Raw genomic sequence first — 22,053 nt, 5'->3', positions numbered from 1 at the left:
CAACCCACAGACACCACCAGCCAACAAACAAGAACCACACCATATCAGGGTTCCTTCCAAAGGGGAGGTTTCAGGGGATATAGGGGGGGTCAATTCCCAAGGAGTAGGGGAAGATTCCAGACTCCAAAAACACCTCCACCTAAACAGTGACTTTCAAGTCACGCAACCCCTTCACTCAACACCAGTGGGGGGAAGACTAAGCCAATTCTACCAATCTTGGCAACAGATTACAACAGACAATTGGGTATTAGCAATAATCCAACATGGCTATTGCATAGAATTCCACAACTTCCCACCAAACATCCCCCCCAAAACACGCAAAATGTCACCACAACATTTAGAACTTTTAGGACTAGAAGTTCAAGCACTACTGCACAAGGATGCAATAGAGTTAGTACCAGTACAACAAAAAAACACAGGAGTTTACTCCCTGTACTTTCTAATTCCAAAAAAAGACAAAACATTAAGACCAATATTAGATCTCAGGACACTAAATACCTACACCATTTTCACATGGTCACACTACAAGACATCATTCCACTGCTCAAACAGCAAGATTACATGACCACATTAGACCTAAAGGATGCGTACTTTCATATACCAATACACCCTTCTCACAGAAAGTACCTACGGTTCGTATTCAAAGGAATACATTACCAATTCAAGGTGTTGCCATTCGGAATAACAACTGCACCAAGAGTGTTCACAAAATGTCTAGCAGTAGTAGCAGCACACATCAGGAGACAACAGATACATGTGTTCCCTTACCTAGACGATTGGCTAATCAAGACCAACACAGTAAAAAAATGCGCAAACGACACCACATTTGTCATACAAACCCTTCACAAACTGGGGTTTTCCATCAACTATACAAAATCACACCTAGAACCGTGTCAAACACAACAATATCTAGGAGCAACCATCAACACATCAAAAGGAATTGCCACTCCAAGTCCACAAAGAGTGCAGGCATTCCACAAGGTAATAAGTGCTATGTTTCCAAACCAAAAGATACAAGCAAAATTTGTGCTAAAACTTCTAGGCATGATGTCATCATGCATAGCCATTGTCCCAAACGCAAGACTACACATGCGACCCTTACAACAGTGTCTAGCATCACAATGGTCACAGGCACAGGGTCAACTTCAAGATCTGGTGTTGGTAGACCGCCAAACATACCTCTCGCTTCTATGGTGGAACAGCAAAAATTTAAACAAAGGGCGGACATTTCAGGACCCAGTGCCTCAATACGTTATAACAACAGATGCTTCCATGACAGGGTGGGGAGCACACCTCAATCACCACAGCATTCAAGGACAATGGGATATACACGAAACAAAATTTCATATCAATTACCTAGAACTGTTAGCAGTATTTCTAGCGTTAAAAGCCTTCCAACCCATAATAACACACAAATACATTCTTGTCAAAACAGACAACATGACAACAATGTATTATTTAAACAAACAAGGAGGAACACACTCAACACAATTGTGCCTCCTAACACAAAAAATTTGGCAGTGGGCGATTCACAACAACATTCGCCTAATAGCACAATTTATTCCAGGAATACAAAACCAACTAGCAGACAACCTTTCGCGAGACCACCAACAAGTCCACGAATGGGAAATTCACCCCCAAGTTCTGAACAAGTACTTTCAAATTTGGGGAACACCCCAGATAGATTTGTTCGCAACAAAAGAAAACTCAAAATGCCAAAACTTCGCATCCGGGTACCCACACCGCGAATCACAAGGCAATGCTCTATGGATGAGTTGGTCAGGGATATTTGCGTACGCTTTTCCCCCTCTCCCTCTCCTTCCATATCTAGTAAACAAGCTGAGTCAAAACCAACTCAAACTCATACTGATAGCACCCACATGGGCAAGACAACCTTGGTATACAACTCTACTAGACCTTTCACTAGTACCGCATGTCAAACTACCCAACAGGCCAGATCTGTTAACACAACACAAACAACAGATCAGGCATCCAAACCCAGCATCATTGAATCTGGCAATTTGGCTCCTGAAATCCTAGAATTCGGACACTTAGACCTCACACAAGAATGCATGGAGGTCATAAAACAAGCTAGAAAACCTTCCACTAGACACTGCTATGCATCTAAGTGGAAAAGATTTGTTTACTACTGCCATGCCAATCAAATACAACCATTACATGCCTCTACTAAAGACATAGTAGGATACTTACTACATTTGCAAAAAGCAAATCTCGCTTTTTCATCTATAAAAATACACCTCGCAGCAATATCTGCTTACCTACAAACTACTCATTCATCGTCTCTATTTAGAATACCAGTTATTAAAGCATTCATGGAAGGGCTAAAAAGAATTATACCACCAAGAACACCACCAGTTCCTTCATGGAATCTTAACATCGTCTTAACAAGACTCATGGGTCCACCTTTCGAACCCATGCATTCCTGTGAAATGCAATATCTAACCTGGAAGGTCGCATTTCTCATTGCAATCGCATCCCTCAGAAGAGTAAGTGAAATACAGGCATTTACCATACAAGAACCATTTATTCAAATACACAACAATAAAATAGTTCTAAGAACAAATCCAAAATTTCTGCCAAAGGTAATCTCACCATTCCATTTAAATCAAACAGTAGAATTGCCAGTGTTCTTCCCACAACCAAATTCTGTGGCTGAAAGGGCACTACATACATTAGACATCAAAAGAGCACTAATGTATTACATTGACAGAACAAAGCTAATCAGGAAAACAAAACAACTGTTCATAGCTTTTCAAAAACCACACATAGGAAATCCAATCTCTAAACAAGGCATTGCTAGATGGATAGTCAGATGTATTCAAACATTCTATCTTAAAGCCAAAAGAGAATTGCCTATTACACCAAAGGCACACTCAACCAGAAAGAAAGGTGCTACAATGGCCTTTCTAGGAAACATTCCTATGAGCGAAATATGTAAGGCTGCAACCTGGTCTACGCCTCATACGTTTACTAAACACTACTGTGTAGACGTACTAAATGCACAACAAGCTACAGTGGGCCAAGCTGTACTAAGAACATTATTCCAAACTACTTCAACTCCTACAGGCTAAACCACCGCTTTTAGGGGAGGTAACTGCTTTATAGTCTATGCCAAACATGTGTATCTGCAGCAACATATGCCATCGAACTGAAAATGTCACTTACCCAGTGTACATCTGTTCGTGGCATTAGTCGCTGCAGATTCACATGTACCCTCCCACCTCCCCGGGAAGCCTGTAGCCGTTTAGAAGTAGATCATAAATCTTAAACATCTGAACATTTGTAAATAATTATTATAAACTCTTAACGTACATACATATTCACTCCATTGCATGGGCACTATTTATACCAAACAACTCCATCCTCACCCTCTGCGGGGAAAACAATCTAAGATGGAGTCGACGCCCATGCGCAATGGAGCCGAAGAGGGAGGAGTCCTTCGGTCCCGTGACCAAAAAGACTTCTTCGAAGAAAAACAACTTGTAATACTCCGAGCCCAACACCAGGCAGCGGACTGTGCCAAACATGTGAATCTGCAGCGACTAATGCCACGAACAGATGTACACTGGGTAAGTGACATTTTCATTTTCTATAACAAAACCTATTGGCCTGGAATTGTCTCTGAGTGTGTGTTCCTCATTTATTGCCTGTGTGTATGTACAACAAATGCTTAACACTACTCCTTTGATAAGCCTACTGCTCGACCACACTACCACAAAATAGAGCATTAGTATTATCTCTTTTTGCCACTATCTTACCTCTAAGAGGAACCCTTGGACTCTGTGCATACTATTCCTTACTTTGAAATAGTGCATACAGAGCCAACTTCCTACAGTACCTCAAGGTGGTCACAGTAGAAAGAAGTTTGGAATGTGGGGACCAGAAGTTGATTTTTCAGGAAGGAAAATGAGCTTCACAAGTTAACAATCTGCCAGACACCCTAGTCCAAGTCACCCCCTCCAGTTCTCTATAATTTAAGAGCATCACCCCCACCACTAGTTCATGATGGGAGGGAAAGCAATCCACATCAAAGTGGCTTAATTGCAGGGGTTTAGAAGAGGGTTGTTTTCTTCATCTACTCGTACACCTTCCTCTTGGCAGCCTGAAACCATGAGGGTTGGCCAGCTGCAGGGGTGCTTGGTGCCAGCGTTGTCTACTGTACACCATAAACCTATTGTACAGCTGTTGAAAGTATCTACCATGTCATGAAAGGCCATGTGCTGCACCTGTCATCCAGGCCTGGGTGAACTTCTACAAGCTCTTGGCCTACGTTTCAAAAACCTTCTCCCATCAGTGTATATGTACTCTGGTGCAGCTGGGCATGACCTGAAAATATTTCAAGAACATCCACACCCATGGAGCAGCATCAGCAGAGTACAGAATAGAGCATGAGGCTTGTGCCAAGATCTAGATACCAGTAGAAGCTGCTCTAAAGTCCTCTGCAGTGATAAATTGGGTGGAAGGATGGCCATTTTAATACACAGGAGGCTGTGTTAATTGCACGTGTGACCAAACTCACTGGTACTAAAAACAATCTTTTTTTATTTTTTTAAAATCTTTGTTCCAGAATCAGAGGTCGAAGCTTCTTTGCAGCAACAGAGTTCAGCCTAGCATTAGCCAGCAAGCAGGATCTTGATGATCATGCTCTTTGAATCAGGATTGGCTTTGTCGGATACAGAGTCTGATGGATCCAGAGCTAGCTTCCAGCTTGTGATCAGTCAAGGCTCATGAGGGCTTTTGCCAAAAAGTTATACTATGCTCCACCACTGCCTCATTAAAAAGGAACAGCTGCCCACCTTCTTAGTAGAACACCCCAGGTTCTTGGTGAATGCACTAGATCTAATCTCTGCCATGGTGAGTGGAACTTAGTGTCTCCTACATTAGTCCTCATGGGAAAATGGGTTGTTGGTTCACTGGGGAATGAACCCTGGTCAAGCAACAGCCGTAGTCCCTTGCAGGGTGACCCACAAAAAGTCACTAAATTAACCAGTGCTTGACCCTGGGTAGCTAGGCACAAAAATCAGTCAGGCTAAACATAGAGGCAATGTGTTAAGTATTTATGCAGGATACAAACAGCAACATAGTGAGAACACAATAAAAATCCAAACCAATTTAGAAAAATAGAGAACATTTTTAGTACATTTTTTGCCACCCAAACCATGGAAATCCAATTAGTAGATCCAGAGTTATGATCCCTAAAGTTTTGGGTTCAAAATAGCAAGTTAAGTTTTAGAAAATGGTTACCTGAGCACCTTATAACACCACAACCAAGGGTCCAGGAGTAGAGCGAGACTTCTTGGAGGGGGGGGATGGGGGAAGGGGGGCTCACTCAGGCTGGGTCCAGGTGCAGGTTTAAGATGGTGGGAGCCTGTTATGTCCCTGTGGCTCAGAACAGGAGACCAGCTGAACTAGCCCTTGGAGTCCCTTTTGGAGTCCTGGGTGTAGGTGGTGGTGCAGGGCTCTTCAGCAGGGCTGGTCTCTGATGGTCCCAAGCAGGCTCCAGACAGCAAAGCAGTCCCTCCTGGTACAGCAGCAGTCTGGCAGAGTGCACAGCAGCAGGCAGTCCTCTGTGAGTCCTTACACAGGTCCAGTAGTGAACAGAGCAGCATGTCTGAGAGTGCTTTTTCTATACCCTGGTACCCTGCTCCTAGAATCTGGGAGAAGTTCCAGGAATTTCCTCCCTCCCCTGCCTTGGCTCTTTGCTGGCTGCACTGACAAAACGGTTGTTAAGCATTTTGTTTGGTGGCAGAGGTCCGCCTATGCGGTTGAAAGTGGGGCTGTGCTTAACTCCACCCACCCCACACCCCCCAGAAGTCAGTTAATGGCCCATTCAGCCTCTGCTAATCTCCCTATTTTGTGACCCTCTCGAGTGAATTCACAAAGTCCCAACTGTCAGTTACACTCAGTCATGTGACTTATGGCAGGTTACAGGCACAAAATGCCAAGGGCAGGAAAATGCCAACTTTTTAGAAGTGGCATTTTCAAACTTGTGATGAGGATGACCACCTGGCATTGAGGCAAATTCTGGACAGGAGTGTAGAAAATTCAGGACGAATGGTCAAAATTCAGGACAAAAATTCAAGAACAAACAGTTTTACAGACACACCCAAAAGAGTCCATGCCTCGCCATGTTATCAGTGCATTTATTTACTCATTTTTAACATAGCACTATTTATTCACTGTGGTCTTTTTATGATTGCCTTATTGTATGTTGCATTCAGGTGTCACATTATGAACTTGTTGAGCAGTAAATTAATGCCCTTCAACACTGTGTCAAGGCCATCATCCTTACCCAAATCTACCCAATCTTTGTTAAAGAGAAAGTAACAACAACATTTTGATTATGTTTCTGAACATTTTAAAACCCCAGGCAAACAGTTTGGGAAACATTAAGATAATCAACCTTATGCTAGTTTAAACACATTGAACAAAAACATCTGGCTTACCCCAACCGCCCATGGACTTTCAACCAAGAAACAAATTACTGAGGCAGGGCGAATAGTGTGGGCAACACTCTCACACCTAATGTCAGGATGGGAGGTACCCACAACTTGTCTGTAGTCTCCAAGCACTAGAGTGTATGTCTGGGACTCTACATTTATCTCAGAACTTGGAGCCCGAGCTACCAGTCAAAGATAATAAAAGAGGAGGATGAAATTGAGATCAAATGGGAGGTTGTTGCTAGGACCAGATAAATAAGGAAGAGAAGAACAAGGTGGGACAATTCCTAAAATCAGACAAGATGGGTCCACCAAGACTATATGATGGTATTGGGTACCTGGGGAGTTGTCTCTGCACACAGGAGAGAAACAGAAGAGGCACTGTCAAGTGGTTGAACAAGTAGCACCCATGCACCTTGGCAAACTCTTCTGGTGCAATGGTCCGCTGTTCGGGCTTGTGAACGGTGAGCCGGGGCCAGACCCCTTGCTAAATTGTACAATGCATTTGCCTGCTTTGTCCATGTCTTTAAATGGTTTTGAAATTGAGCAAAAGCCAAACTAGTGATCTGGGTTATCCCTAAGTGTCAAGTACACATAGAATCTTCAAAATATTTGGGATGTAAATTGCGCATACAAAATGTCAAAATGTAATTAGTGTTTCTTTAACGTATGGCACTGTTTTCCCCTTCATATACAATTAGATCTCAGATTGAACTGGGAACCAGTTACCTTTCGATACCTAGTGATTAATATCTACCAGTCTCCCACTGATTTGCAGGATAGAAATCTCAGCAGAGCGTCACGGCCCCTCCGAGACCAGTTTGCTTTTTGGTCTTCTCTTCTGCTTTTTGTAGTGGGCCACATGGCACTAGTGAAGATGGTGTATTTTCCTAGTGATAGTATTTTTTTGCAAACATTCCCCTGCTCATCCTTCTTTCCTTTTTCAGACATGCCACACATCTGATTTGGTCGCCGGGGCGCCGTCGGTTAGTTCTTTCCACTCTAAAGCTACCCGTGACTGCTGGTGGATTAGGCCTTCTCGAAATAGAACACTATTATTCAGCTTCACAGGTCCAGTGGGTGGCTCGCTTACTTTCTGCCTGCCCCCCCCTGCATAAGATGCTTTTTTTTTCCCTAAAGACTTTTAAGGAGGGCTTACTGCACTGCTCATTGTTTCCTACTGACCATTCTACAGATCACCATCTGGGGTTACCATGCACAGCTTTCTCTTGCCCTGCTAGAACCTGTAAACTCACTGACACGAAGAAACCGTGTGCTCCCCTGCACTACCTTTTCAAAGCCTTCCCACTCGCACAGGATGGCTGTGCTCAGAGCAATTCCAACAGTGGCATGCTGCAGGTGTCTTAAAACTGGGGGATATGTTTCTGGATAGCGAGATACTAAATTTCTAAACCCTTGTGGCAGACTACTATCTTCTCCCTGGTTAAATCCTTGCTTACAACCACCTTAAACAATCATTAAATGCCCTATGTCACGTCTGCTACATAGCACTAACCCTACATGAGGTGTGCCAGAAGCTCTTCACCGTAGGTAATCGTGGTAAACATAGAATGGGTGTACAGACCTTTCTTGCGACATTGAGGCCACTCCAGGTCGTCTTGTTATACTACCTGGGTGATGGTGTGGCCAAACCTCTGCAAGCTACGGACTGGACTAAAATACTGGACTTTCCCCACAAAGTATCCCACGGCTGTCACTTAAAGTAAAATCATAGATCTTCCGTGGGAATGCATTCCGCCTGTTGCTTGCCATTGGCTTTCTGTTTTGTAACTCACATTTTGTTGCATTCAATTTGCTAGCTTTATTTGTTTTAGGCTATGCAGCTTGAGTTCACCCCGTCCCTTGCCCGAACCTTATTAACAGTATCCTTCCGAGTGCCCCCTTTCTGTAAACAGGCCTATAAAGCCTGTTCTTATCTCATCACATTTGCTGTGTATTCAAAGAACAAGGTCAAATGTCAGGCTCTGTCTTCGGTGAGAACTTGTGTTTACTTTTCTTTCTCGGACTTCAAAGTGAGAGGATTTATGCAACAATCTTGCTGGAGACTGGTATTAGGAAAGAGATTTTTTTCTATCACATGACAAAATTTAAATAAACTTCAGAATATATCAGAATTAGGAGTACAAATGAAACACATTTTTGTTGATTCTGAACTGTGCTGGAAACAAATACCTTTATATGATTAAAACAAATCATTGCATGAGGTGACGCAATTTCCACACATCGTCTGTGCACTGTATAGTTTTATTTGAAAAACTGTATGTATGTGCAATGTAATGGTAATTTCAATCAAAAACATTTTGTCTGTAATGGCAGTGTATTACCACACATGCATATTCCACTCCACTGTGCTCTGCACACCGCCACACAACTGCACCCTACTCTGCATCACTCCACTTTACACCACTCCATGCCACTGCTCTCTTCTCCACTCAGAACTACTCCACTCTATGCCACTGCACTCTATGCTACTTTACACTACGCTTCTCTACTATGTACTACTCTACTCTGTGTCAATGCACTTTACCCCTCTCTACACCACTGCACCTCTGCACATTATACCATTCCACTCTAGGCAACACCAATCTAGTCCGCACAAATCCACTCTATGCCACTGCACTCTATGCTAGTGCACTTTATTCTGTAACACTCAAGTCTGTGCTCCTGCACTCTACATCAATATACTGTATGTCACTCTAATCTACCCTATGCCACAGCACTCTACACCACTTTACACTATGCCGTCACACTCTGTGCAACTCCACTCTACCTTGCACCTCTCCCCTCTATGCCACTTCACTCTACTGTGAAAAATCTACTTTATGCCACTGCACTCTGCGCCACTGCACTCTGCGCCACTGCACTCTACCCTATACCTCTCCACTCTATGCCACTGCAGTCTACTCTGAAACAAAGTATTCTATGCCACTACACTCTACTCCACTCTGTCCCACTGCACTCTAAACCCCTGCACTCTTCTTCAGTGCACTCTACCCCAGTGTACTATAAACAATTGCACTATACGCTACTGCACTCTGACACTCTACTCTGCAACACTGCATTGGCCATCACTATACTCTACACCCCTCTACTCTGTACTACTGCATTCTGCACCAGTTCACTCTATTCCACTGCACTCTATACCACTCTACTCTGCATAACTTAACTCTGTCACTGCACTTTACAGCATTATACTCTTCTCTGCAGTGCACCATGCTACACTACTCCACTCTACGCCACTGCACTCTGTGCCACTCTAGTCTACTCTGCACATTATGCCACTGCACTACTCTACACTGCTGCACTCTGTCACTCTATTGTATGCCACTCTACTCTGTCCCATGCCACTCTGTGCCACTGCACGCTATGCCAATGCACTCTACACTGCAGTATACGCCATTACCCTCTACTCTGCACCACTGTACTCTATGCCACTGCTCTTTTGTGGCACTCTACACTACTGCACTGGCGCTCTACTCTGCAGCATTGCACCTCTGCCACTGTACTCTACACCACTCTACTTTTATTACTGCATTCTACGCCACTGCACTCTGCCACTCTACTCTGCATCGCTCCACTGTTTTCCACTGCACTCTACAGCACTATACTCTACTCTGCACCACTCTAAGCCACTGCACTATCTACCTCTTCATTGTATGAGACTCTACTCTGCTCCATGCCACAGTATTCTACACCACTGCACTCTACACCAATGGACTCTAAACAACTGCACTGTACCCCACCACACTCTACTCTGCACCACTGTGCTCTACGCCACTGCTCCTATGCTACTGTACTTCATTGTACACCACTATGCCACTATCTTTTAGCCATGCTGAACAGCAGCCACTCTGTTGTATAACATGGCTAAAACACATTGGCAAAGCCAATAACTCTTGCTTAGACGAGACCTATTGGCTTTGCCAATGTTTGTTAGTACTATAAGGTACTGAGGTCCCTCAAAAAATTGTGAATGTGTAAGTCCTTATTTTAAACATGCATTACACACATCATAATATAGGCTGCTACAAAGCGCGCAAGTACATTTCGGTTAAATAAAAAAAGTCCTTCTAAAACACAGATTTGAATAATATACAGTTTATACCTAGTACTATCATTTTTTTTTTTTTTTTTTTTTTAAACAGTCCAATAAAATCACACACTGCACAGCTCACCTTGGAACACCCTTACAGTATCTCTCTAAAAGAAAATATCTTTGACATCAGAAAGCTTCAAGTGACTCCTTTGATTAAAGTCAATGCAGGTTTCCAAGCCCATTTACATTTGCAGATTTACCAGTTGCCCACATTTGCATTTCTTTAGTGAAGGAGACCCACTGGCAAGCAGGCCTGTTTCTTATCTGTCTGCTCCTCCCTCCCTCAGAGCACAGGAGACAGAGCCTTTCAGTCCAGCTGGAGAAACTGATCTGTCCTAATTACATTTTTTCCTTTAGTGAAAGGCTAAAATGACAGACAAATGCTGTCTGTTAAGACTTTCATCACGGACAGCAGGGCGGAATTACGGGCAGTCTGTGAAAATTACAGACGAGTGGTCACCCTATTGTGATGATAAATCCGACTTTACCATTAGTGAAGGTTTATCATTACAAGTTAATAGGTAACAAACATGAGTTCTCTTCCAGGGGATCCTCATCAATAGTCATAAACATTGAATATTCCCGCCATTGTGCGGGACCCCGGAGCATATATAAAATACACACATATAAAGTATGAAATATGCACGAAAAATATATATATAGCATTTTTAGTAGACATATTTTTCATACTAAACTCATGTATACATGTGCAAAACAGCAATGCAGGCTATAATCATAAACAGGCTAAAATGCTTTATTTCTATGATTTTTTTTTTTTTTTTTTTTTTGATCTTTATAAAATTAAAATAGAGAATAAATATCTACCCAAGCCCCAAAACTGGGCTTAGGGAAATAAGCAGTAGTAATCACTAGAGAAAAAGAGAAAAAAACTAAATTGAAAAACAATGGAGCATTCTTAGCCAATAGGCTGCATGCAGGTTAACACAGGAGAACCATAAAAACGTTGGCACCGTGCCTTTAAGACCCTGAGCACCTCCAGTATCCCACCATGCCTCAGGGGTGAAGGAGAGGTGACAGTTGGTTCACAGTTAGGTCAGTTCTTTTTTCCGGCTTCTTCTGAGAGGATCCTGAAGCATTGAGCTTTCAGTTTTTCTGATTTTTTCTCAGAAAAATACTTTAAAACAGCGTTTTTTCCTATTTTACTCGACATCTAACATCATTGTCTGAGTTTGGCAGTTTTTTCCTGACAGAAAAATGCCTTCCCTTTTTGTCAAATGCCCTTCCTGTGGGAAGAAGAAGGCCCAGTCAGATCCACACACTCTTTGTATTGTGTGCCTGCCTCAGAGTCACTGCCCTGACACTTGCAAACACTGCAAGAACATGTCAAAGAGGACTCTGAAGGACAGAGAAAAGATCAGGCTTCATGGGCTTCACGAGAGGCAGAAAACATCATACTCTTCGCTTCCCAGGCAGCCAACAAGCCACTCTCAGGAGAGAATGGCTAGGTCGACGTCCGCAGGTAGGAAAGTACCTGTTTGTTCCCCGTCGACGTCGTCGCTGCCACCATCTCACCGCCATAGGTCGACGGCGACCTGCCCGACGTCGAAGGATACGACGTTGAGAGAACATGGCCATCGTGGGGGCATATCTCCGTCGACGGCAGCCCGCCGATCGACGTCGAGCCATCACCGGCGTGCCCATTCGCCGCCGAAGGCCTCGCACCCCTCGGCGTCAAGAGACACGATGTCGAAATCGCCACGGCGGCGAGAGGGACATCCGCCGTCGGCCGCCCACCGCTCCACGTCGAGGCACACGACGGTGAGCAGGTCGAGGTCCAAAGATCGCAGTTCGACGTCAAGACACTCTACGTCGAGGCAAGAACAACCGGCGGCGCTCCCTTCGACGTCAGTACAGCTGTCGACGTCGACACAGGTTTTACCTGTCTCGCCGGGAGTAGAACATCGACTTCCGCCAGCAGATAAGGCCGCTCCATCTCCAGTGGTCTCCATAAGGAGTGATTCATCTCTCGTTCGAGAGCGGCATCATCGGGGCATGTTTCACCCATCAATTTGTCACCAAGATGGTTGGAGAGCCTTAACAGACCAGCGGCCTCCCCGGATTCGCAGTATTCACAGATGTACTCTCCTACTGCCTCTCTCCCGAGAACACCATCACCAACAGCGCGGGCAGGACGGGCTCGTTCTGCTTCTCGCCAACCGACCACGAGGCCTGGGCGCTCTGTTACAGCGTCTCGCAGCAGGTCACGTTCCCAGCGACGATCTAGGTCACGATCAGGACACAGAAGATCGCCCTCTTGGTCATCGTCAGGGTCATCCGTCGGACGATACACCCCCACCTTAACAGATTCTCCACCAGCTAGAGTTTCACTGGTGGATGACATCACTACTTTTAAAGAGGTACTTTTCAGGGGAGCACAGAAGTTAAATATAGAGGTTCCAGAACCATCAACCTCCTCATCAGTCATTTTTGAGACTCTACAACATAGAGCAGTTTCGAAAAAGCTACTGCCGCTAGTGCCTGGTCTGTTGCAGCCAACCATGGACACTTTTTTTGGCGCCAGCCACCCTCAAATCTGCTCCTGCTAGGATTTTGAAAAAATATAAAGCGCCTGAACAAGATCCTTTATTCCTAAGAACGGATCCGCCGCCGGACTCAGTGGCATCATCCTCCAGGTCCCACCGGACAAAGAGAACAGACATCTAGACTCTCTGGGGAGAAAAATGTGCGGCACGGCGGCATCTGTAATGAAGGTCTCCAGCGCGTCTGCACTCCTAGGCAGATATGACCATTCTCTGTGGGACTCTTTCAACAGGTTCACAGAAAAATTACCTAGGGAAGACAGACAGGACTTCCAAGAGATCCTGCAAGAGGGATGTCTGGTATCCAACCAAGTCATCAGCGCAGCGGCAGATGGGGCAGACTTAGCTGCACATGGGTACGCACATGGAATCTGTGCAAGAAGGTCTTTCTGGTTGAGATTGACTGGTTTAAAACTGGAAGCACAACAGCGCATCCTAAATCTTCCATTCAACGGGAACTCGCTGTTTGGTACCCATACGGACGAAGAAATGGCGCGCATGAAGACTGAAGTGGACACCATGAGGGCAGTAGGCCTGGAAAGGAAGAAGGACTTCAGGTGGAGGTATAGGCCTTATGACAGGCGCCCTTTCCAGCAGAGGGTTCAAACTCCTCACTGGTCCCAGAGGCCACAGAAAAGGCAGGGACGCCCTCTTTTTCAGGCTCGTAAGGCCACAAGGGAATGAGGGTCAAGTAGACCTCAACAGTCCACACCAAAAGCGCCGGCCAAGCAAAGAGAACTCGCTTCCCTCAACACTGTGCACCACTCTGGTGGGGGGGAAGTATCACAGATTTTCTTCACGAGTGGCACTCTATCACAAAAGACAAATGGGTGCTCAACATTGTCGAAAATGGCTACTCTCTTATTTTCAGACAAACTCCACTGCACTTGCCACCAGCCAAATGCAATCCATCTCACGTCAGCCTGTTGCGCAAAGAGGCTCTCGCCCTCTTACGAAAGAAGGCAATAGAAAAAGTTCCACTTGCGCACAGAGGAAAGGGGGTTTACTCCCATTATTTTCTGGTGGCGAAAAAAGGCCTAGAGGGCGTTTTCAGACCGATTCTGGACTTACGGCTTCTGAACAAGTACATAAGAAAGCAAAAGTTCAGGATGCTGGCTCTTCACCAGATTTTCCCTCAGCTACATCAGGGAGACTGGATGTGCTCCATCGACCTGCAGGATGCATACTTCCACATCCCGATAGTTCCCAAGCATCGGCAATTCCTGCGCTTCCAGATAGCCTCACAGCACTATCAGTTCAAAGTGCTACCATTCGGCCTGAAATCTGCCCTCCGTGTCTTCTCGAAATGTGTGGCAGTGGTAGCGGCACATCTTCAAAAACAAAAAATCTTCATCTACCCATACCTAGATGACTGGCTACTGAAAGCCTCCTCTCCGGATCAGGTGAGAACCCAACGGGACATTGTGCTCAAGGTTTTCGAGTCTCTAGGTCTTCAAGTCAACTACCAAAAGTCCACCTTGATTCCAACACAGAACCTCCACTACCTGGGAGCTATACTAAACACAGAGCTCCAAAGAGTGTATCCTTCGGAGGAACGACTATTATCAATAAAGAAAAAGTGTCAAGACCTGTTAAAATCCGACGCACCTACGGCCCGTCAGGTGACATCTCTGCTGGGCTCCATGGCATCATGCATTTTCATTGTCCCAAATGCCAGGCTGCATATGAGGCCCCTCCAAGAGGTGTTGGAGAACAACTGGAGCCAAAGGATAGGTCGCTGGGAGGACAGAGTGCGGCTGCCGATAGCAGCACGTCAGTCATTGCAATGGTGGATGCACAGACCTCACCTGTCAGTAGGGGCTCCGTTTCACCAGGTAATTCCATCCAACACTCTGGTAACGGATGCATCTCTTCAGGGATGGGGGGCTCATCTAGGTCCCCTTCAAGCTCAGGGCCTGTGGTCCGACAACGAAAGGAAGTACCACATCAATCTGCTGGAGCTCAGAGCGGTCCATCTGGCTCTCAAGTTTTTTGCTCCATCGATTCAGGGGAAATCTCTCCTAATACAAACGGACAATACAACCACAATGTATTATTTGAACAGACAGGAGGAACGAGATCCCTACCCCTATCTCGGGAGTCCCAAACAATCTGGCATTGGCTCCTGGCCAGAGGAATGTCGCTTACAGCGGTTCACCTACCAGGTCAACAAAACGTGGAAGCAGATTTCCTGAGCAGACACCTAGAGGACGCCCACGATTGGGTCCTACACGGCGAAGTCGTCAAAGACATCTTCGCTCAGTGGGGTCGACCTCAATTGGATCTCTTCGCAGACGAGGTAAACAATAAATGCCCAGACTTCGCATCCAGGTTCTACAGTCCGGGATCTCGAGGGAATGCCCTGTTGATCGACTGGTCAGGGATATTTCTCTACGCTTTTCCACCGATTCCCCTCATACGGCAGTGATCAACAAACTTTACAGATCCAGCACCAGAATGATTCTCATAGCTTCGCAATGGCCCCGTCAATTCTGGTACACAGATCTCCTCGACCTATCGGAACAACCTCACAGGAGGCTGCCGTGCAGACCGGATCTTCTGAGCAGGATGGAGGGCAGGGTTCTGCATCCCAACCTACCCTCTCTGAGCTTGACAGCATGGCTCCTGAATTCCTGCAGTATGGGCACCTAGGGCTCTCGCAGGAGTGCATGAACATCTTGAAAGAGTCCAGACGACCTTCCAGGCGGCGTTCTTACGCGTTTAAGTGGAAGAGGTTCTACATATGGTGCTGTCAGCAAGGTCAGAATCCCATACGGGCTCAGGAGGACGTCATATTGTCTTACTCCATCTGGCAAAGTCCGGTCTGCAGGTATCATCTATTAAGGTACATTTGTCTGCCATTACAGCCTATCGTAAGTCACCTTCTCAGGAATCCTTCTTTACGAAACCAGTAGTAGGAAGGTTTGCAAAAAGTATTTCCACCCATTCGGAGACCCTCCCCTCCATAGGAACTGAACATAGTACTGTCAAAACTTATGGGCCCTCCTTTCGAACCTATACACAAAGCCTCTGTAAGGAAATGCCTCCTTGGCATGGTTACCCCCTGACTTTTTGCCTTTGCTGATGCTATGTTTTGAATTGAAAGTGTGCTGAGGCCTGCTAACCAGGCCCCAGCACCAGTGTTCTTTCCCTAACCTGTACTTTTGATTCCACAATTGGCACACCCTGGCATCCAGGTAAGTCCCTTGTAACTGGTACCCCTGGTACCAAGGGCCCTGATGCCAGGGAAGGTCTCTAAGGGCTGCAGCATATCTTATGCCACCCTAGGGACCCCTCACTCAGCACAGACACACTGCTTGCCAGCTTGTGTGTGCTGGTGGGAACAAAACGAGTAAGTCGACATGGCACTCCCCTCAGGGTGCCATGCCAACCTCACACTGCCTATGCAGTATAGATAAGTCACCCCTCTAGTAGGCCTTACAGCCCTAAGGCAGGGTGCACTATACCATAGGTGAGGGCACCAGTGCATGAGCACTGTGCCCCTACAGTGTCTAAGCCAAACCTTAGACATTGTAAGTGCAGGGTAGCCATAAGAGTATATGGTCTGGGAGTCTGTCAAACACGGACTCCACAGCACCATAATGGCTACACTGAAAACTGGGAAGTTTGGTATCAAACTTCTCAGCACAATAAATGCACACTGATGCCAGTGTACATTTTATTGTGAAATACACCCGAGAGGGCACCTTAGAGGTGCCCCCTGAAACCTTAACCGACTATCTGTGTAGGCTGACTGGTTCCAGCAGCCTGCCACAACCGAGACATGTTGCTGTCCCCATGGGGAGAGTGCCTTTGTCACTCTGAGGCCAGTAACAAAGCCTGCACTGGGTGGAGATGCTAACACCTCCCCCAGGCAGGAGCTGTAACACCTGGCGGTGAGCCTCAAAGGCTCACCCCTTTGTTCCAGCACCGCAGGACACTCCAGCTAGTGGAGTTGCCCACCCCCTCCGGCCTCGGCCCCCACTTTTGGCGGCAAGGCCGAAGGAAATAATGAGAATAACAAGGAGGAGTCACTGGCCAGTCAGGACAGCCCCTAAGGTGTCCTGAGCTGAAGTGACTCTAACTTTTAGAAATCCTCCATCTTGCAGATGGAGGATTCCCCAATAGGATTAGGGATGTGACCCCCTCCCCTTGGGAGGAGGCACAAAGAGGGTGTACCCACCCTCAGGGCTAGTAGCCATTGGCTACTAACCCCCCAGACCTAAACACGCCCTTGAACCTAAGAATTGAGATTCCTGAAACCTACAAGAAGAAGAAGACTGCTGAGCTGAAAAACCCCTGCAGAGGAAGAACAGAAGACACCAACTGCTTTGGCCCCAGTCCTACCGGCCTGTCTCCTGCCTTCCAAAGAAACCTGCTCCAGCGACGCTTTCCAAAGGACCAGCGACCTCTGAATCCTCAGAGGACTGCCCTGCTTCAAGAAAGACCAGGAACTCCTGAGGACAGCGGCTCTGCTCCAAAAGACTGCAACTTTGTTTCAAAGGAGCAGATTTAAAGACCCCTGCAACTCCCCGCAAGAAGCGTGAGACTTGCAAAACTGCACCCGGCGACCCCGACTCGACTGGTGGAGAACCAACACCTCAGGGAGGACCCTCCGGCGACTCCGAGACCGTGAGTAACCAAAGTTGTCCCCCCTGAGCCCCCACAGCGACACCTGCAGAGGGAATCCCGAGGCTCCCCCTGACCGCGACTGCCTGAACCTAAAGTCCCGACGGCTGGAAAAGACCCTGCACCCGCAGCCCCCAGCACCTGAAGGAACGGAACTTCTGTGCAGGAGTGACCCCCAGGAGGCCCTCTCCCTTGCCCAGGTGGTGGCTACCCCGAGGAGCCCCCCCCTTGCCTGCCTGCACCGCTGAAGAGATCCCTTGGTCTCTCATTGAAACCCATTGAAAACCCGACGCGTGTTTGCACACTGCACCCGGCCGCCCCGCGCTGCTGAGGGTGTACTTTCTGTGTGGACTTGTGTCCCCCCCGGTGCCCTACAAAACCCCCCTGGTCTGCCCTCCGAAGACGCGGGTACTTACCTGCGGGCAGACTGGAACCGGGGCACCCCCTTCTCTCCATTGAAGCCTATGTGTTTTGGGCACCTCTTTGACCTCTGCACCTGACCGGCCCTGAGCTGCTGGTGTGGTAACTTTGGGGTTGCTCTGAACCCCCAACGGTGGGCTACCTTGGACCCATACCTGAGACTTGTAAGTGATTTACTTACCTGCTAAAACTAACAATAACTTACCTCCCCCAGGAACTGTGAAAATTGCACTGTGTCCACTTTTAAAACAGCTATTTGTGTTTTATGTGAAAAGTATATATGCTACTGTAATTATTCAAAGTTCCTAAAGTACTTACTTGCAATACCTTTCAAATGAGATATTACATGTAGAATTTGAACCTGTGGTTCTTAAAATAAACTAAGAAAATATATTTTTCTATAACAAAACCTACTGGCTGGATTTGTCTCTGAGTGTGTGTTCCTCATTTATTGCCTGTGTGTATGTACAACAAATGCTTAACACTACTCCTTTGATAAGCCTACTGCTCGACCACACTACCACAAAATAAAGCATTAGTATTATCTCTTTTTTTGCCACTATCTTACCTCTAAGGGGAACCTTTGGACTCTGTGCATGCTGTTCCTTACTTTGAAATAGCACATACAGAGCCAACTTCCTACAGCCTCTTTGCAACACCTTACGTGGAAGACGGCTTTTTTGGTAGCCATTACTTCCGCGAGGAGGGTCAGTGAAATTCAGGCTTTGTCTTCCAAAGAACCGTACACAGTCTTTCACAACAATAGAGTAGTTCTGAGAACTCACCCATCATTCCTACCGAAGGTGGTGTCAGAATTCCACATCAATCAGACTATTTCTCTACCGACTTTCTTCCCCAATCCGGAGACTCCGGCGGAGAAAGCGTTGCACTCCCTAGATCTGAAAAGAGTGCTAAAATTTTATTTGGATAAAACAAAATTGATTAGACATTCCAACCACTTGTTTGTAAATTATGGTAATTTGAGGACAGGAGAGGCAGCATCTAAACGAACAATATCAAGATGGATAGTTTCTTGTATTGTTAATGCTTACCAGTTGGCTAACAAACAACTACTTGCTAGACCTAAAGCGCATTCCACAAGCGGAATAGCGGCTACTGCTGCCCTCCTTAACAATGTTCCAATATCTGAAATTTGTAAGGCTGCTACATGGAAGTCTGTACATACATTTACTAGACATTACTGTTTGGACTCCGATGCAAGAGCAGACGCCCAAGTGGGGCAAGCCTCTCTGAGAAATTTGTTTGCATGATACATATCTATTCCTGCACTTCTATTGGACAGTCCACAGAGTTTAGGGATGGGCTTACTAATCTATTCAATGTTTATGACTATTGATGAGGATCCCCTGGAAGAGAAGGATAAGTTACCTGTAAATCCTAGTTCTCTTCCAGGGGTATCCTCATCAAAGTCATAAACAACCCACCCTCCTCCCCGGACGCACGTCTCCTAGAAGTGCAGGACAGACTGTATTTCGAATCGGCTACACAGATTGTCACCGTAAAAAAGTACTGTCCTAACTGTGAACCAACTGTCACCTCTCCTTCACCCCTGAGGCATGTTGGGATACTGGAGGTGCTCAGGGTCTTAAAGGCACGGTGCCAAAGTTTTTATGGTTCTCCTGTGTTAACCTGCATGCAGCCTATTGGCTAAGAATGCTCCATTGTTTTTCAATGTAGTTTTTTTCTCTTTTTCTCTAGTGATTACTACTGCTTATTGCCCTAAGCCCAGTTTTGGGGCTTGGGTAGATATTTATTCTCTATTGTAATTTTATGAAGATCAAAAAAAAAAAAAAAAAACTTCAGAGAAATAAAGCATTTTAGCCTGTTTATGATTATAGCCTGCATTGCTGTTTTACACATGTATATATGAGTTTAGTATGAAAAATATGTCTACTAAAAATGCTATATATATATTTTTCATGCATATTTAATACTTTATATGTGTGTATTTTATATATGCTCCGGGGTCCCCGCGCAAGGGCGGGAACATTCAATGTTTATGACTTTGATGAGGATACCCCGGGAAGAGAACTAGGATTTACAGGTAAGTAACTTATCCTTATCCACCACCTCTGGTTTAGAAATTAGATGATTAATTTTAATAAGGAATACCCAATGTTACCCCTGGGAGGGCTAGGCCTCTCAGTAGTGAGAAAACAAATTTGGGAGTTTTTCACTGCTAGGATATGTTAAATTTACATGCAAGACCCTTGTAGAGTATACACAACCCTGCCCTATGGGCTACTTTGGGCCTATTGTTGGGGTGACATATATAAAAGGGGAGTTTAAGGCTTGGCAAGGGGTTTTAAATGCCAAGTCGACATGGCAGTGGGACACTGCCTTCAGGCTGCAATGGCAGGCCTGGGACAAGTTTTAAGGTGCCACATAAGTGGGTGGCACGATAAGTGCTGCAGGCCCACTGGAAGCAATTAAACTACAGGCTCTGGGTATATGGTATACCACTCTACAAGGGTCTTGCATGTAAATGTAGTATGGCAGTCAGGTATATGCCAATCAAAGCATGTTTAAGGGAGTGAGCGCATGCACTTTAGCACTGGTTAGAAGTGGTAAACTGCACAGATTTCAAAGGCAACAGAGCAAAAATCCAGACAAATGGGAGGCAAGCAAGCAAAGTCCACCCTAAGGTTGACAGGTTTAACGGTCCCTACCCTAGTAAATGAGTACAAATTCTTTAGGCTGACCAGGAACTAGACAGTCCACCTCCTGGAATCTATTGAGTCTGCTGGCATTCTTCAAATGTGTTGAGGAGGCTGTTTTGGAATTAAATGTGAAAAGGTTCTGGAACTGTTTTTCTCTCTAATTGGATGTTTCCAGTTGCACTCTTACATTCATAGATTTCCCAAACATAAAAAAAACTCTTCTGTGAAGTACTTTGTAACATAGTACCAAGCCTCCAACGTCCTGCGAATCTGCTGTCTGTAGCTTTTTTCCTTAAGATTGTCAAGCATGTTCAGAACAGTCACTGGTTCTGGTGCTCTTTCAAGTGAGTTGCAGCGTTGAATGCCTCGACAAAGAGCAGGAAGGTCGCCCAGGCTTAAGAGGTTTGAAAGATATCCAGAGACTGTGGCCAGAGGGTCTGCCACTGAATGCAAAGTCAAACTTGATGAGTAAAACTGTGCTGTGTTCAATAAAGAAGTGTATGAAGCCACAAGATGTGATATGAAAACCATGAAATTTGGTTTCATTCTCAATTACTCAGTCACATGTATTGAAAAAGAGAAAAATAGTTTATTTAATGACACTACGTATTTCTCCTCATGAAGTTTAAACATGGTTATTATCGTTAAATATTAATATTGTATTACATTGAAATATAAGTTATCAATAGATTAATTAAAAAACTCAGACAGTTTATACAGATCAGAACGTGGGCTGAATGTTTGCAACTGTTAACACATACTCTAACTTGTATAATTATTTTGAAATTATTTTAAAATAGCCAAAAGCCTCCTTGATTGCACGAGAATAAAGCCTGTCTAGAAAGGGTTACTCGTCTAAGTGTGTTGGCACATATTGTAGATTAATCACGAAGCATGTGCGGTGCTTGCAGCATTGTTCGATAATAAATTAAATCCTGACTGGCTGCCATCTACTTTGGCTTGCTTTACTTGTAACCAGATGGGGCTTCTAAATTGTGCATTTCTTACAGGGGAATAGGTGAATTCTGATAATAACTTTAGTGACTAGCTACCTCTTCTGGCGTTTTTCTGACACCGCCAAGCTTTATCCACTTACCTACCTTAGGCAGACACCAGGCTCGTCTCAATATCTTATGCATACATTAAGTTTGGTTGCATTCCAATGGTAGTCTTATGGCACTGAT

The 22,053-nt window shown here is 45.4% G+C and overlaps 1 protein-coding gene across 1 annotated transcript in view; it reads left to right on the top strand.

Moving 5' to 3' along the window:
- SERINC1 (serine incorporator 1) overlaps nucleotides 1-22,053 on the top strand; it is a 136,269-nt gene that overhangs the window by 93,983 nt on the left and 20,233 nt on the right. The gene's annotated exons all lie outside the window — the stretch shown is intronic.

Source organism: Pleurodeles waltl, chromosome 5 (genome assembly GCF_031143425.1).
Source record: "Pleurodeles waltl isolate 20211129_DDA chromosome 5, aPleWal1.hap1.20221129, whole genome shotgun sequence".
Taxonomy (NCBI): Eukaryota; Metazoa; Chordata; class Amphibia; order Caudata; family Salamandridae; genus Pleurodeles; species Pleurodeles waltl.
The sequence above is the reverse complement of the archived record's forward strand: the minus strand, read 5'-3'. Positions and strand labels throughout refer to the sequence as shown.